The 16,649-nt window shown below is 42.0% G+C and overlaps 1 protein-coding gene across 1 annotated transcript in view; it reads right to left on the bottom strand.

Moving 5' to 3' along the window:
• MCC (MCC regulator of WNT signaling pathway) overlaps positions 1-16,649 on the bottom strand; it is a gene marked incomplete at its 5' end in the record, with an annotated part of 426,418 nt that overhangs the window by 269,444 nt on the left and 140,325 nt on the right. The window lies entirely within an intron of this gene.

Raw genomic sequence — 16,649 nt, 5'->3', positions numbered from 1 at the left:
AAAACCAAGCAGATGACTTCATCTGGTGTTCAACCAAAAGAAAAGTGATCTGTTCCAAGAATGGAGGAAAAATTGGCAGCACTGAACTTATTAAGAAGGAATATGTCTGCAGATTCTACTTTATGGACAGTATAAGGCATTTTCAAGAGCAGTATTGATTATATGAGATTTTCTTAAACAATGACATTCATACTTAGTCCCCACATAAGCTGGAACTCCACTACAATCTGGCATCTAAATGTGGTAAAATGGAAGTAGGAAATGGACATGCCAATTGGACCATCCCCACAATCCAACAAGAGGCTAAAAAGGCCTGAATTGAGTTGGGACAATGGAAAAGAACCAGAGGTTCGTTTAAGATATAAGAGGTTCTAATAGAAAGATAGTAAACAGAAACTGTAGTGGAAAGAGGAGAGCTTAAAAATGACTTGTAAAAAAAAAAAAAAAAATGACTTGTAGATCTAGAACTTGACTGACTGGGGTTTTCAACAATGTTCTCAATAAAAATACATATTCCAGAGAAGAAATAGGTTAAGGAGGAAACTACATTTGGGATACCATATGTTTGAAGTGACATCTTTGTAAGTTTGAGGTGGCATATTCAAGTGGAAATGTTTAGAAGGAAGCTTGAAATGGAGCTATAGAGGTAAGTCAAGGTTGTGATGGAGATGGAGGTTTGGGGTAACTCCTATCAGAATTATAAATAAAACCATGGAAACAGGTAAGGTTGCCAAAGAAGATAGGACAGAGAAAAGAGAAGTGCTCTGAGGACATTATCTTAAGGAACATCTTTTTCATGGAGGGAAAAGAATAAAAGAAGAAATGGTAGGGGGGATTCCCTGGTGGTGCAGTGGTTGAGAATCTGCCTGCTAATGCAGGGGACACGGGTTCGAGCCCTGGTCTGGGAGGATCCCACATGCCGCGGAGCAACTAGGCCCGTGAGCCACAACTACTGAGCCTGCGCGTCTGGAGCCTGTGCTCCGCAACAAGAGAGGCCGCGACAGTGAGAGGCCCACGCACTGCTATGAAGAGTGGCCCCCGCTTGCCACAACTAGAGAAAGCCCTCGCACAGAAACGAAGACCAACACAGCAAAAATAAATTAATTAATTAATAAACTCCCACCCCCAACATCTTCAAAAAAAAAAAAAAGAAATGGTAGGAAAGGCCAGTTAAAGAAACAGGAAGGTAACCAGGGGGACTCTGAGTCTGGGAGCCTAAGGGAAATGTCAAGACAGAAGGGAAAGCATCGATATTACATGCTATAGAGGGGGGAGAAGCCTGAAGACTGATAAAAGAGCACCTCTAAGACATTAATGTCCTTCAAAGATAAATCTCTACACAAGGAATGAAGAGGAACTAGGAGTAGTAACCATGTACTACTCTTTCCATAAATTTGATGGTGACTGCAAATTGAGAGATGGGAGAGTTTCTTCAGGTAGGTAAGCAATGTTGAGTAGAGGGTAGAATGACAATATTTGTAGTCTGGGGCTAAAGGAAAACCTGAGGATACAGAGGAAAGGAAGATGGAGCAAAGTTCTTGAAAAAGGAGGGAAGGAAAGGGCCAAGGACAAAAATAATGAGCTTAGCTTTGGAGTAGGCTTGGAGAGGAGGAGAATTCAGATGCTCCTTCCAAGGAGGCCAGGAATAGTTGGGAGAGCTGGAGAATTTATAGACTAGTAAAGAGAAGACTTCAGAGATACACGGTAACTAACAGCATTTGTTTGAAGAGCCATCCAACTTCCTCTGTGTGATTGTGGAGGGGTAATGAAGACTAATGAGAACTTAGCATCAAATTTTAACTTAATAACAGGAAGACCACAGAACTGTCAGTGCAAGGAGAACAGAGTAGTTGTGATCCCCTCCCCTGAAATTGTTCAAGCAGAGGATCAAGGCTGGCGGGACACACTGAAAGCCAGTGGTATAGAGAGTAGAGCTTCATGCAATCAGGGAGAGTCCAAATCAGTTTTCTTCCAATCTAAGATTCCACGAAACGAAGATTTTTTTTTTTTGCATAGTTTAAATGTTTTGTGGTTTTTTTCCACCTCTTAGTTAGTTAGGAATCAGGCTGGGAATATCTACTATCAAGAAAGCTAAGATATTGTGGTAGACAAGAATGAAACTGGGTCAAAGTCCTAAGTACGTTAGGAATGCAAGGAGCCCCTCAGCATGTTGTGTCAGCACACCAAAGGAGAATGAAAACCCACGTGCATTTCCAATATAATGAGAAAGAGGTCGCAAGATTAGTGCTCACTGTAGTTTACCAAGTATATAACTGCATGCCTGCAAATCCTTTCATACTGTGGCTGCCTCAGCATGACCCCTCTAGAAGAGCTTCTCCAAGTTCTGCTTCAGCAGAGTGCAAGCCCCTCTCCACAGAGGTGTGGACAGGAAGTGGCAGGGGAATTTATCAAGATGTGGGAGCAGGTCGGGTGAAGGAGGAACACCTGTCTTCCAATTGGGCAATGACCTGGGTTCCCCTTATTTCTGGCCTTGTCTTCCCAAGAGGCTAATCTCTTCGCATCTGGTTTCTGGGAGAAGAAGAGGAGGCAGCGGTAGTTCCAGGAGCATTTCTGGGGAAGCAGAAGTTGCAGTTTGCATGAGTGGATGGGTCTGTGCACCGATCACATGCTGTAGCGCACTGGCATTGCCTTTCTGCTGTCAGGGGCAGGCTGGCCCCTCTATGTATGGCTGCTGACCTCAGTGAATTTCTACACAGTAGGGATTCTACTCCAGGTCTTCTCTGTACCCTACATTGGTAATGAACATCAGATTCACTGAAGCAATCTTGGGTAAAAGTCTTGAACCTCCGGCATTAAGGAAATTGAACTTTGGGGCTGGCTGACCTAAGCCCTCGTCTCCACCCCTAGGGGGTCCAAGCCAGCCTTGCCCATCGCCATGAGTCCACTGTGCTGAGTCACACTGTCCTCCTCCAGCCCACACAAGGAAACAAACTCCAAAATTGCCCCCTTCCCCCTTGACTCTCTTAAGCTAAACCCAACTTAGATACCTCAGATTTTAGGAAGAAAGCAGCCTGGTTAAGCTACTTCACACGAAGGTGAAAAATACTCATAATCTTCTCAACCAAGTCCAAAGTATTCGCATTGTAAAGGAGGATGCTTTGAAATAGTGTGAAATTGGTGAGATTTCCTGAAGGAGAAAGTGACTTTTCAGAGGAAAGGGGGATTTCAGAACCCTGTGGAGATGCAGGAAGTCCCAATCCTCTGAGTCCCTGACAGTTATAAAAGTCAGGGAGCCCTCAAAGTATACATTCAAAAGAATTTCCTGCCCTAAATCTATAAGCCCACCCCCGTAAGTCCAGAAATGCTCTCCGTAACCCAACTCCTGTGGCCGTCTGTTCAGGCACCAAGCCAGGTGCGGAAAGCCAGGACTGAGTCCCTGGCTGTGAGCCACCAGCCAGCCTCAGTGGCCTACCCTATCAGACATCATTTGCTCCAGGTGCCACAACATAAAGCATTCAGGAAGCACTGCACTAGACGAGCTTGGCCTTGGTCTCTGTGTCCTCAGAGAACAATGTTAAAAACAATCATCTAGCCCGTCCCTGTGTTCCACTTATATCAGTGAGGATGTGCAGCAAGTTTGTGGTGTTGATTCAAAACAGAAAAGCACCCACTGTGTGCCAGACATTGTGCTGTGCCTTGGGATTCAGTGGTGTATGGGACAGGAAAAATCCTTGCTCTTACAATGCTAGCATTCTCGGTGGAAAATGATTAATAAACAAATAAAGAAGATAGCTATAGTTTGTGATGGATGCTATAAAGGAATTAAACAGGAGCTACAATGAGGGAGAGCAGGCCCCTTAAATGAAGCAGTCAGAGAAGGCCTTGATGAGATGACATTTCAGCATGAAGGTCAAAAAGGAGCCCACTAGGCAGAAAGTGGGGGAAGATGGCCAGGCAGAAGGATGAGCAAGTGCAAAAAGCCTGGGGCAGAAAAGGGCTTGACCCTTTCCCATAAACTTCAAGTTTTTAATTTAATTTATATTTCAACAAAAAAGTAGACACTATGATGGAACATGACGAAAAAATGATGGAGGAGCCCATGCAGTGTGTGTGTTGGCCATAGATTTCATTCTGTGTGCATAAAGATGCCACAGGAAGACTTTAAGCAGGGCAGAGATGTGATCCAATTTATGTTTTTAAAAAGTAAAATCTAGGGACTTTCCTGGTGGTCCAGTGATTAAGACTTCACCTTCCAGTACAGGGGGCGTGGGTTCCATCCCCGGTTGGGGAGTTAAGATCCCACACGCATCGTGGCCAAAAAATCAAAACAGGGCTTCCCTGGTGGCACAGTGGTTGAGGTCCGCCTGCCGATGCAGGGGACGCAGGTTCATGCCCCGGTCCGGGAGGATCCCACGTGCCACGGAGCAGCTGGGCCTGTGAGCCATGGCCGCTGGGTCTGCGCATCCGGAGCCGGTGCTCCGCGGCGGGAGAGGCCACAGCGGTGAGAGGCCCGCGTACCTCAAAAAAAAAAAAAAAAAACATATCCAACAGCAGCAATATTGTAACAAATTCAATAGAAGACTTTAAAAATGGTCCACGTCAAAAAACAAATCTTTAAAAAAAAAGGTAAATCTATTCCTATACAAACTTTACCACTAGGTAACCTAAAAAAGTAGACAAAAGAAAGTTCCTCATTTACATGAGTATTCCTGCAAATAAACGAAGAATTGATAAAATTAGAATATCCCTATTTTGCAACCTCTAATGAATTAATAGATCTAGGCATAAAGCACAATGGCTACTAACATCACAAAAAGACATGCAATTAAACACATGACTTCTGATGGAAGAATACAATACCACCTATGAAGCCATCTTAGCAGTTTTTGACATTAAGGAACATGTTACGTTAGCCACAGAGATGCAATCAGCAAAATCTAGACTATAACTCTACAGGGCAAACAATCTGGTTTTGTAAACATGTAAATTGAAAGGGGGAGAAAAAAAGCACGTGAAGGAGTGAGATATCAATGGAAGGAGAACCCCAGAGACATATCAACCAGTTGCAGTATGTGCTCCTTATTGGGATCTTGATTCAAATAACCTGACTGTAAAAAATTATACTTTATGAGACATTCAGAAATATATTTTTGAATATTTGATGCTATTTTAAATTATTAATGTTTAAGGATATGTTAATGGCCTTGTGCTTATTTATAGATATATATTGAAATATTTAGGGGTGAAACGATATGATGTCTGGGATTTGTGTCAAAATCCTAGAGGAGTCAAGGAAATCAATGGGGTTTTCAATGAAACAGACTGCCATGAATTGATAACCGCTAAAGCTGGGTGACAGGTGTAGCTCGTGCTACTCTCTGTCCACTTGTGTATGTTTGAGAATCTTCATAATAAAAAGCCAAAAAAGGCCAATTTTACCTTTATGTAAAGAATGGGTTGTAGCATCATAAATGTAGTAGAGCAAGGAAACTTGTTAAAAGCTATTATAGTTGTAAGAAGATGCCTGTGGCTTGAAACTCGGTAAAATCAATAAAGACGGTAAGAAATGGATGAACTGGAGATATATGATTTAGGTAAAACTGACACCAACTTGGTGAATAATTGGATGTAGGTAATGAGACAGAGAGAGGAATCAGGATGACCATCAATTTGGGGGTTAAACAATCGGGTGTGGGGAAGGACTGGGTTTGGGGGGATCAATGCTTCCACTTTAGACACATTAAGTTGGAGATTCCTATTTGACATTTAAGAGGATGCCAACAGCAGTTGGATAAATGAGTTTGGGGTTCAGGGGAGAGTCAGGCTAGACAAATGGATTTGGAAGTCATCAGCATATAGACTATAGTGGATGTTGAAAGCCACAAGAACACATAAGGTCACCTAGGGAGAGAGTGAGTAAAAAGATGCAGTCCCAGGACTTATCATTGAGATGCTCCAATATTTCCTGAGGATAGAGGAAGAGAATCCAGCAAGGAAGATCAAGAAAAAGTAACCAGTGACAAAGAGCAAAACTGAAGATATGACATCATAGATACCAAGAGACCAGTGTATCAAGGAGAGTTGCAACCTACGTGGAATGCTGCTGAGAGTTCAAGAAAGTGACAACAAAGAAGTGTCCTTTGGCAATGGAGATTACTGGGGACCTTGAGAGGAGCAATTTCATTAAGTGGTGGCGATGGATAGAAGCTAGATTAGTGTGGATTGAATAGTGACTAGGGAGTGAAAAAGTTGAAAGAGTACATGGAGGTAACTTTTGAGAAGCATGTTGCCCAAAGCCTTACTACTACTGAACAATCTGATGAGACCTTGAACCAGTCCTAACTTCCACTTCTGAACTTTTCTCCCTTTACTATGCCCCTTCAGTCAAGTTATCTTGGAATCCCTTGGCTGGGATTAGAGACTCTGAGTTGTTAGCATAGTGGACCCCTCCCTAGAGTGATAACTGTTCCATCATGCTGGGTCTTCACCTTACTGTTTATGAAATCAGTTATATCACTTTTAGACCCAATGACTTACTGCTGTGAAATAGATGGACTGCGGTAGATAATCTGTGTTTGAAATTTGCTAAGAAAAACCCACACACTTATGGTCAATTAATCTTCGACAAAGTAGCCAAGAATATACAATGGGAAAAAGACAGTCTCTTCAGCAAGTGGTGTTGGGAAAGTCGGAGAGCCGCATGTAAATCAATGAAGTTAGAACACACCCTCACACCATACACAAAAATAAACTCAAAATGGCTTAAACATAAGACATGACACCATAAAAATCCTAGAAGAGATCATAGGCAAAACATTTTCTGACATAAATCGTACCAAAGTTTAGGTTAGTCTCCCCAGGCAATAGAAATAAAAACAAAAATAAACAAATGGGACCTAATCAAACTTATAAGCTTTTGTACAGCAAAGGAAACCATAAACAAAATGAAAAGATAACCTACAGTCTGGGAGAAAATATTTGCAAACAATACAACTGACAAGGGCTTAATTTCCCAAATATACAAACAGCTTTTCAACTCAATAAAACGAACAACCCAATCAAAAATTGGGCAGAAAACTTAAATAGATATTTCTCCACAGAAGACATACAGATGGCCAATGGGCACACGAAAAGATGCTCAACATTGCTAATTATTAGAGAAATGCAAATCAAAACTACAGTGGGTATCACCTCACACCAGTCAGAATGGCCATCATTAAAAAGTCTACAAATAACAAATGCTGAAGAGGGTGTAGAGAAAAGGGAACCCTCTTGCACTGTTGGTGGGAATGTAAATTGATACAGCCACTATGGAGAACAGTATGGAGGCTCCTCAAAAAACTAAAAATAGAATTACCATATGATCCAGCAATCCCACTTCTGGGCATATATCTAGACAAAACTATAATTCAAAAAGATACATCCACCCCTATGTTCATAGCAGCACTATTCACAATAGCCAAAACATGGAAACAACCTAAATGTCCATTGACAGGTGAATGGATAAAGAAGATATGGTACATACATACAATGGAATACTACTCAGCCATAAGAAAGAATGAAATAATGCCATTAGCAGCAACATGGATAGAACTAGAGATTATCATACTAAATGAAGTAAGTCAGAAAGACGAAGACAAGTACCATATGATATCACTTACATGTGGAATCTAAAATATGACACAAATGAACATATGTGAAAAACAGAAACAGATTCACAGACATAGAGAACAGACTTGTAGTTGCCAAAGGGGAGGGGAGGTGGGGGATGGATGGAGTGGGAGTTTGGGATTAGCAGATGCAAACTATTATATATAGAACAGATAAACAACAAGGTCCTACTGTATAGCACAGGGAAGTATATTCAATATCATCCTGTGATAAACCGTCACGGAAAAGAACATAAAAAGGAATGTATATATATATATATATATATATATATATATATATATATATATATATATATATATATAACTGAGTCACTTTGCTGTACAGCAGAAATTAACACAACATTGTAAATCAACTATACTTCAATTAAAAACAACAAAAAAATTTGCTAAGAAAGGAAATACTTGAAAACTATTTCCAGATTAAACCTCACACACAGAACAAACAAAGATCCAGCCTTCTCAACTGCAAATATAACTCAAGCACAGAAAGCACCCCTGTGGTGTGTGTCGTCTCATTAATTACATTTACGGACTGTCTCACACCCGCCTAGGCATTCTACTAACCTAGAATCATTTGGCATCAAGATCCCTGACGTCATCAGTGGGGAATTCCTAGTTGAGATTCACAACCACATGCACGCATCATGTGATGCTTCAGAAACTTCTTCGCCATCTGATAAGATGTTTTGGAGTCCAAAACTTAGTATCTGTGTCATCTTGCCTTAAATATTCAGAATATTAAAAAAAAATCTTTACTTATTTGTTAAGTTTCTTTAAACTATATCAAATTCTCTATGGAAAGGAAAAATAATCAGGGGAGATTAGGGATTTGGAAATCCAAGGAAGTAAATAAAAAGCCTTAAATCCTCCCAGGAGTACTTGCATATGGCCAGTCAGTCTCCTGGAGAGGAAAAAGAAAAAGAGATGCATGAAAATAGATGTAGTAAAATTTGGAGAAGTTGCTTAAATTAAATGAATTCCAAATGCCTGCCACTGTTATTTCTGGAGCTCTTTGGGAGGCTAAAACAACATCATTCCATCTCTCTTTTAGCTAGAATATGTTGCAGCAGCTGCCCAGAAGGGGCAAAGAGAGAATTAATATAATATAATGTCTCACAGACCTAATGACAAAGGAGGCAGTTCGCCTGGCATCATACCAAGCTGACAGATGAAGACGGAAGATCTGAGAGACAGGCTGGGGAAAGCCATCATCCTGGACTTGGAGTCCACTAAGTGCCACTGGCTGGACGCTCTGGTAGAGATTTCCTATAGGGACACTCTGAGCCATGAGGAACAGGCTCTGCCTGTCTTGATAAGTCACCTTCCCTCTCCCAGCCATCCTCAGTTGTTCTGCACAAGTGCCATGTGAGCTCAAACTTTCCCTTCAGAGCAAATGCTCTTTAATTGGCATGTCCAGCCACGATCCTTACTTGTGCTCCAGTTCATGTTTTTTCATGTGACTACCAGACACTTTTAAGTCTTGTCATCACTGTAAAGGATGTCTAAAACTAAACTTGTCATGTTCCACCAAAACCCAGGTTAAATTTCAGCTTGCACATTTCTGTAAATAGAATCACAGTTTCCAGTCAAATAAGTCTGGAGTCATTTTCAATTCCCTTCTCCTTCATCTCCTCTTCCAGGCATTTAGCCCTTTCTCCACTTGCTCTCCACTTTTCCTGATAGCAGCATCTTCCAGGCCTTATATATATATATATTTTTTTTGGCCACGCCGTGCAACTTGCAGGATCTTAATTCCCCAACCAGGGATTGAACCCAGGCCCAGGCAGTGAAAGCACCGAGTCCTTACCACCAGAGAATTCCCGGGCCTTGTCTTTTTATACATTGCTAACTGCACTTAATGATATGACTCAACTCCAAGTCATTCTGCATACTCTAGCCCAGCTATTTTTCTCCAAAATACAGCTTTCTTTCATGTCATTGTACAAGTAAATCTTTTAAAAGATATTTTATAAGCTTTATTGAAACACAATTCATATACCATAAAATTCACCTTTTAACATGTACAGTTCTGTGGTTTTTAGTAATATTCACAGAGTTGTGCAACCATCACCACTATCTACTTTAGAACATTTTCATCACCCCTCCCCCAAAGAAATCTATAGTCTTTAGTCATCATTCTCCATTTATCCCAACCACTGATTTACTTTGTGTCTGTATGGATTTGCCCATTCTGGACAATTCATACAAATAAAATAAGACAATATGTCGCACCTTATATCTGTCTTCTTTCACTTAGCATAATAATTTTCAAGGTTCAACCATACTGTAGTGTGTATCAGTATTTCATTCCTTTTTATTGCCAAATAATATTCCATTGTATGGTTATAACACATTTTGTTTATCCATTCATCAGTGGATGGATATTTGTTTCCATTTTTTTTGGCTATTATGAATAACGTAGCCCTGAACACCTGTGAGCAGGTCTTTATATACATATGTTGTCAGTTCTCTTGGGTATATGCCTAGGGATGGAACTGCTTGGTAATTTGGTAACTCTCTGTTTAACATTTTGAGGAACTACCAAATTGTTTCCTGAATGGCTGCACCATTTCACATTCCCACCAACAATACATGTAGGTTTCAATTTCTCTACAATCCTTGCCTACACTTATTGTCTGTGCTTTGATCTTTCTCTTCTCCAAAATCCTTCAGCATTTCTGGCCTTGATGGCTCCATTAAAGGCTAAGCTGTATGATGGTGAACTCAATTAAGTAAAGGGAAAACCAGGACTCATATGGTTGTGTCAGTATTAGAAAATGGAAACAATTCTGTTCCAGTTGGTAGATAACCACTGCCCCAAAACCAGAGAATGCCCACTCTCTGACCACTTGCTGCCCAGGGGGCCCCATTCCTACCTCTAAAAACCCTCAGACCTTTCCACAGTTTAGCAGCCATAGGACTAACACTTGGCACAATCAAGGGCTCTAGAACCTTTCTGCATTGCTATGGCTGGTCCCCGTTGTCAGGTATTTTGAATATCACCCCCGGAGAAAAGAGGTCATATTTCTTAAATGAAGACAGAATCAAAGAATAAAGTTATTATAGATACCCAATTACATGGTTCCATTAAACAATTATCATACTCTTAAAGGATTTCCTAACAGCATTTGAATCAGTATTCCCCAACCCCTTTACCACTCTCTGAATATGAAACCCACTAAATGTTCCACAGTCTTGACAATGCCAATCTCCCTTTCCAACACAAGTCCCTTCCTGCTTGTGTTTCATTCCTGATCTTTTTAAGATTTCATGTTCCAGAGCTAACCAAAATATCTGACTTATTTTCCCAGTTATTAGGAACACACCTCTTTGAATCATCATCAGACTCCTCTTGGCCCTTCAGAGCCTGTTCTGTGGAATTCTATGATGTGAGAAGGTGTGCAAAGACCACTGTCCACACTAATGAAAACTACCCTTATTTTTCCCTCACAGCCAAAATATTAAGATTTTTACCCCTTTCTTCACACAGCTGATGTTTAACTCGTTTCATTTCAAATTATTTTTCACACACCATTATCTGGCACCAATGATAGAGAGGGAAATGAATCTCACGGGACATGAAAGCTAACCCTAAGATGCAAACACTTGTTATTTGGAGGAATTTGGAAATCTGAAGAGCAAGAAATGGATAACAATTTTAAACTAATTTCTTTTACTTTTCTTAAGGCAGGAATCTACTTCAAAGGTGAACATTCCTCTGTCTTGAGACAGTGGCATCAAATTAATGCCTTTTCATATTCAAGAAATATTTAGTTATCAACTACAACATTCACGCATCTTGCTAGGTACTAGCAAGATAAGGGTGAAGAAAAACAGATGCCATCAGTGCCCTCAGTTGATCCTAGAGTCACGTTGTGGTAGAACACAAAGATGGCCCCATCTTCACAACTCCTTGGAAACATGTCTTTGCCTGCAACTTTGCAGTGCCCTCCCACTCTGATTCTGGATTTGTCCATGTGACTCAACTTGGGCCACTAGAATAGGCCAGAAGTAATGGTGTGCCTGTGCCACCTCAAGAGGTCATTTGTGTCTCCTCTTGAGCATCTGCCACTAACAGGTGATCCCTGAGGCAGCCTTCTGGAGGATGACAGACATGTGAGCTGTTGTCCCAGTCACCCAAACTGAGACTTAGATCAGCAGTCAGCCAGCTGATCCCCAGATATTTGAGCTAGCCTGGCCTCTACAGCCAAGAGCAACAGTTGCCCTGCCAACCTGCAGCTGACCCCAGATACACGAGCAATAAACACTTACTGTCGAGTGCCAATGAGATTTTGTGGTATTTCATTACACAGCATTATGTGGCAACAGATAACTGATATATCACTTAATCATAAAAATGAACATAAGGGACTTCCCTGGTGGTCCAGTGGTAAAGAATCCACCTTTCAATGCAGGGGACGAGGGTTCAATCCCTGGTCGGGGAACTAAGATCCCACATGCTGTGGGGGCAACTAAGCCCGCGTGCCACAACTACTGAGCCCGCGCACCTCAACTAGAGAGCCTGCGTGCCGCAAACTACAGAGCCCATGCGCTCTGGAGCCCACGCGCCATAACTAGAGAGAGAAAACCTGCGGGCCGCAACTAGATAGAAGCCTGTGTGCCACAACGAAGAGCCGGCATGCTGCAACTAAGAGCCAGCACAGCCTAAATAAATAAATAAATAATTTAAAAATGAACATAAACTCACAAGCTGCAGTATGTGCTCTTGAGGCAGGAGATAGATGGGCCCCAGGCTGAGCAGCTGGAGTTTGTCCCCTGTGGACAGATACTCCAAGAAGAGGAGGAGGAGCTGAGCCCTGCCCAGATAAGAGACCACATGTTTCTCATTCTCAAGGTCAAAGAGACCTTCCCAACTACACATGTGCAGAAAGCCTCCTTGGGGGTCAAAAAGGGAATGATGTCAACCTACCCATAGGCCTCTTCACCAGAATCCATCTCGGCTAAGAGATGTGTGCACACACATGGGAGGACTCTGAGATGAACCAAATATGGACTCAGAACCAGGCAAAGCAAGATGACTGGCCAGAGGAAACCCGGAAGAAATGTCCCATATAAGTGATTCAAACTACCATGAGGGCGCGACTCTCTCTCTGAGCCCGCCTGTGTGTCTATCCACCTGTACTCTTTCTCCTCCTATAAACACTTTACTTGTTTCACTACTTGCCATCATTGTGGGAATTCATTTCTACAAAGCCGAAGGGCCAGGGCTTTGTCACTGGTCACGGGTCTAGTGGCTAGGATTCGGTGCTCTCACTGCGGCAGCCTGACATCAATCTCTGGCCAGGAACCGAAATCCTGCTTCAAGCCTCTGCAGGCCAAGGCCACCCGAGATCACTCTGAAGAACATGAATACAGAAACAGGAGAGCACATGAGAGCTAGATCTAGTCTAGACTGGGTGGGGAAGGGAGGTCAAAGAACACTTCTTTAAGGAAGACATGGGTGAGCTAAGATCTAAAGGATGCACAGAAGTTAAGTAGGTGAAGAGTGGGGGGAAGAGTTGTTTAGGTCACTGGAGTGGCATGTGCAAAGGCCTTGCAGGGAAGGAGTACAGAATTTAAGTCACTAAGAAGACCAGTGTGACTGGAACATGGCGATAAAGGGGAGAGTGCAAAGCAATGAGGCCAGAATGATAGGCAGTGACTGGAGCAAGCAGACAGCCTTATAGAACACATGAAGGGTTTGAGACTTGATCCAAACAACAGTGAGAGCTACTGAGTGGTTATAAGATGGCAGTAACAGTGGTTCTTCTCATGTGCTTACCTAGCTGTGGAGTGGGTACAGGGTTTCTCACACAAACACCTTGTAATTTGCCCAATTTTTCAAGCTCACTCTAAAACAAGGATATCATTCACCCAGCCATTTAGTCAATGAATATTTATTAAGAGGCTCCAATTTAGAACGAATATATGATTCAGAGATTAAATGAGTGAATGAGCCTGCACTGAGCAATCTAATAGGTACTGGAGAGACCCAGAGACAGGTCTCCTGTTCTTGATCTGCTCACGGTCTAGTAAGGGAGGTAGACATGAGAAAAAGACACCCTTTCGAGCCAGAGGCATATGAACAATGTGCTTTAGACGTGGAGAGAAGGAGTATCTAATTCTGTGAGGGCCAAATTACACACATTGGAAGTAAGATGAGCTTGAGGAGTTGACAGTTCCGATTCCGAACTGAAAGCACCTGTCATACCTGACACTGATGGCTGAGTGGGTAGCTAGCTGGGCTGACGACAGGCTAGAAAGGGGAAGCAAACAAGGGGGAGAGACCCAGCGTACCTTCCTGTATGGAAGTCCATCTCCAAGTCACAGATCCGTTCAGAATTCAGCTATTTTCTTGGATTCCTATTGTTTTGGGATGTTCTTTGTGCATCCTCTAGTGGAAACCATAGTATGTGAGAAGATATCTATCCTTCAAAATAGATATTTCAGATTCTCTCAAAGCTCGTGAAGAGGCCCATACAAGAATGTTCCCTTTTTTATAAATTTATTTTATTTATTTATTTGGCTGTGTTGGGTCTTCGTTTCTGTGAGGGCTTCCTCTAGTTGCGGCGAGCGGGGGCCACTCTTCATCGCGGTGTGCGGGCCTCTCACTGTCATGGCCTCTCTTGTTGCGGAGCACAGGCTCCAGATGCGCAGGCTCAGTAGTTGTGGCTCACGGGCCCAGTTGCTCCGCGGCATGTGGGATCCTCCCGGACCAGGGCTCGAACCCGTGTCCCCTGCATCGGCAGGCAGATTCTCAACCACTGCGCCATCCGGGAAGCCCAAGAATGTTTCTTTTTTAGAAAAAAAGATTAAATAAAATCAAAAGATGGGGCTTCCCTGGTGGCGCAGTGGTTGAGAGTCCGCCTGCCGATGCAGGGGACACGGGTTCGTGCCCCGGTCCGGGAAGATCCCACATGCCGCGGAGCGGCTGGGCCCGTGAGCCATGGCCGCTGAGCCTGCGCGTCCGGAGCCTGTGCTCCGCAACAGGAGAGGCCACAACAGTGAGAGGCCCGCGTACCGCAAAAAAAATCAAAAGATCATGGAGCTTCATTTTGCTTTTAACTGGCGTTTAAAATGATACAATAGGCAAACAAAAGGCCATTTTCCCAATTACAATATGGATGGACTTGAGAATGAAGGTTGGATAACTATAACCCCCTGTTCTAGAGATTTTTATGGGGACTCCGTTTTTCTGAAAGTCCTGATTTGCCCGTAATAGAAAGAGGGCACCTAAGTGTTGCTGGTGCCAGCAGTATCAGCTGAGAGAACTGTTTTGCTCAGCCCCGCACTGCACGCAACCAGATGTTCTGAGTGGTGCTGTGCACATTTGCCACGGACCAGGAAAGAGCCTCACCAGGATTCTGAACTCTCCACATTCAGTCCCACTGGGCCATTATGTTCACTTCAACAGGTCAGTATGAAGATTCAGTTGGACCGTCTTAGTGCTCTTTCAAGGTTATGGCTCATTTTCGCCTTTGCTGATGGCCTTTGATTCCCATATTCCCTTTGTTTGCAGATTTAATCTGCCAGTGAGCTTTGTTCTCCACCAAGCAATAAAAAACTTTTGTAAAGAAATGCATTATAAGCTCTATTCAGTATTCATGTTCTTGGCAAATAAAGTTGGCAATTCTTATTATTAGATGAGGCTCTTCTAAGGTGAGGATTAAAAGATGTTAAATTATAAATCCCAAATTCAGCTCTGGTGCTCTCATTCCTACATCCTCATCCCTGCCCGGAAATCCCAAATTCCTAACAATATCCATGTCAGCAAACTTTCCTTCAATAGCAGTTCCCAAAGGTACTGTCCCTTTTATTGTTAGAATTACAAGCATATTCTTCCTATGCTGAATACAATTATTTATCTAGTGGCTGCCCAACAACTTATAGGTATTTGGTTAAACCTTATGAAATTAGTAAATAGCAGCATCAATTTTAAATAGTTCAACTTAATACTAAGTCCTGTGGCACAAAGCCAGTTTAGAAGGTCAAATTTGAAGTATGTAAGTTATTTGGATAGCATCCAGAGAGGTCAAATGCTCTTCATTTGACCTTTTGAAAAAATGACAGAAGACTGATTGGGATGATTGGATCCTTTCTCCTTGTAAAGTACCCAGACACTGCTGGGCACAAAGCAGACTCTTAGAAGATGTTTCTTCTACTAAGTAGGAGAATCTATTTAACATTAGTCATATTTACAATTGAAAGGGTATAGAGGTAACTTGAGAACATTGCTTAAAGCCCTTTGCATTGCTAACTGAATTAAAATAACAGTAACAAATAACAAGAACAAAGGAAAAGATAAATATACAGGCCTCATCTGCAAGCAAAGGCAACTACCTACTCTTGATGGAAATGAATTCTCATAAGAGTTGAATATTGTCCTAGAGCTCACTTATATTTCTGTCATGATTCAATAAGTTCCAAGAGTGAAACTACATTTCACATGGCCCACGTGAGCCCTGGCACATCTAATCTACAATCTCCGCTTTTAATTTACATCTGAAAAATGAATGAATGAGCAACTACAGGGATATAAAAGGCAGGGTCACATAAACACAGTGCATAATTCTATTACACCTGATACCCAGCTCTGAACACATAAACTCCATTACATGTGCTGGCTTTGTATCAAAGAGGGTACACCAAACTGCTTTCTCATCCCACGGCAGACATGCGAAATCGGTCAAATAATAGCATTCAGCCCCAACCCACTGCCTTGATCATATATATATATATATATATATATATATATATATATATATATATATTTTTTTTTTTTCCTAAAACCAAGTTTCATTTTAATAGCATTCCTTTTTAACTTAAGCAAAGCAAAATGGAAATAACACTGGAACAGATGCAAGAGTATGGTGAAAATGTCTTCTTGGACAAAGCTATTTTAATGAAAGCAACACTCCATGCAGTCTCCCTGATTCCTCCTCAGCATTCAACCATCCAAATTAGATTCCCTTCACTGGCTGTCTTCATCAGATTTCATGAAACTGGAGACTATCCAAA

The sequence above is a fragment of the Grampus griseus genome (genome assembly GCF_964374135.1).
Source record: "Grampus griseus genome assembly, chromosome: 3".
Taxonomy (NCBI): Eukaryota; Metazoa; Chordata; class Mammalia; order Artiodactyla; family Delphinidae; genus Grampus; species Grampus griseus.
The sequence above is the reverse complement of the archived record's forward strand: the minus strand, read 5'-3'. Positions and strand labels throughout refer to the sequence as shown.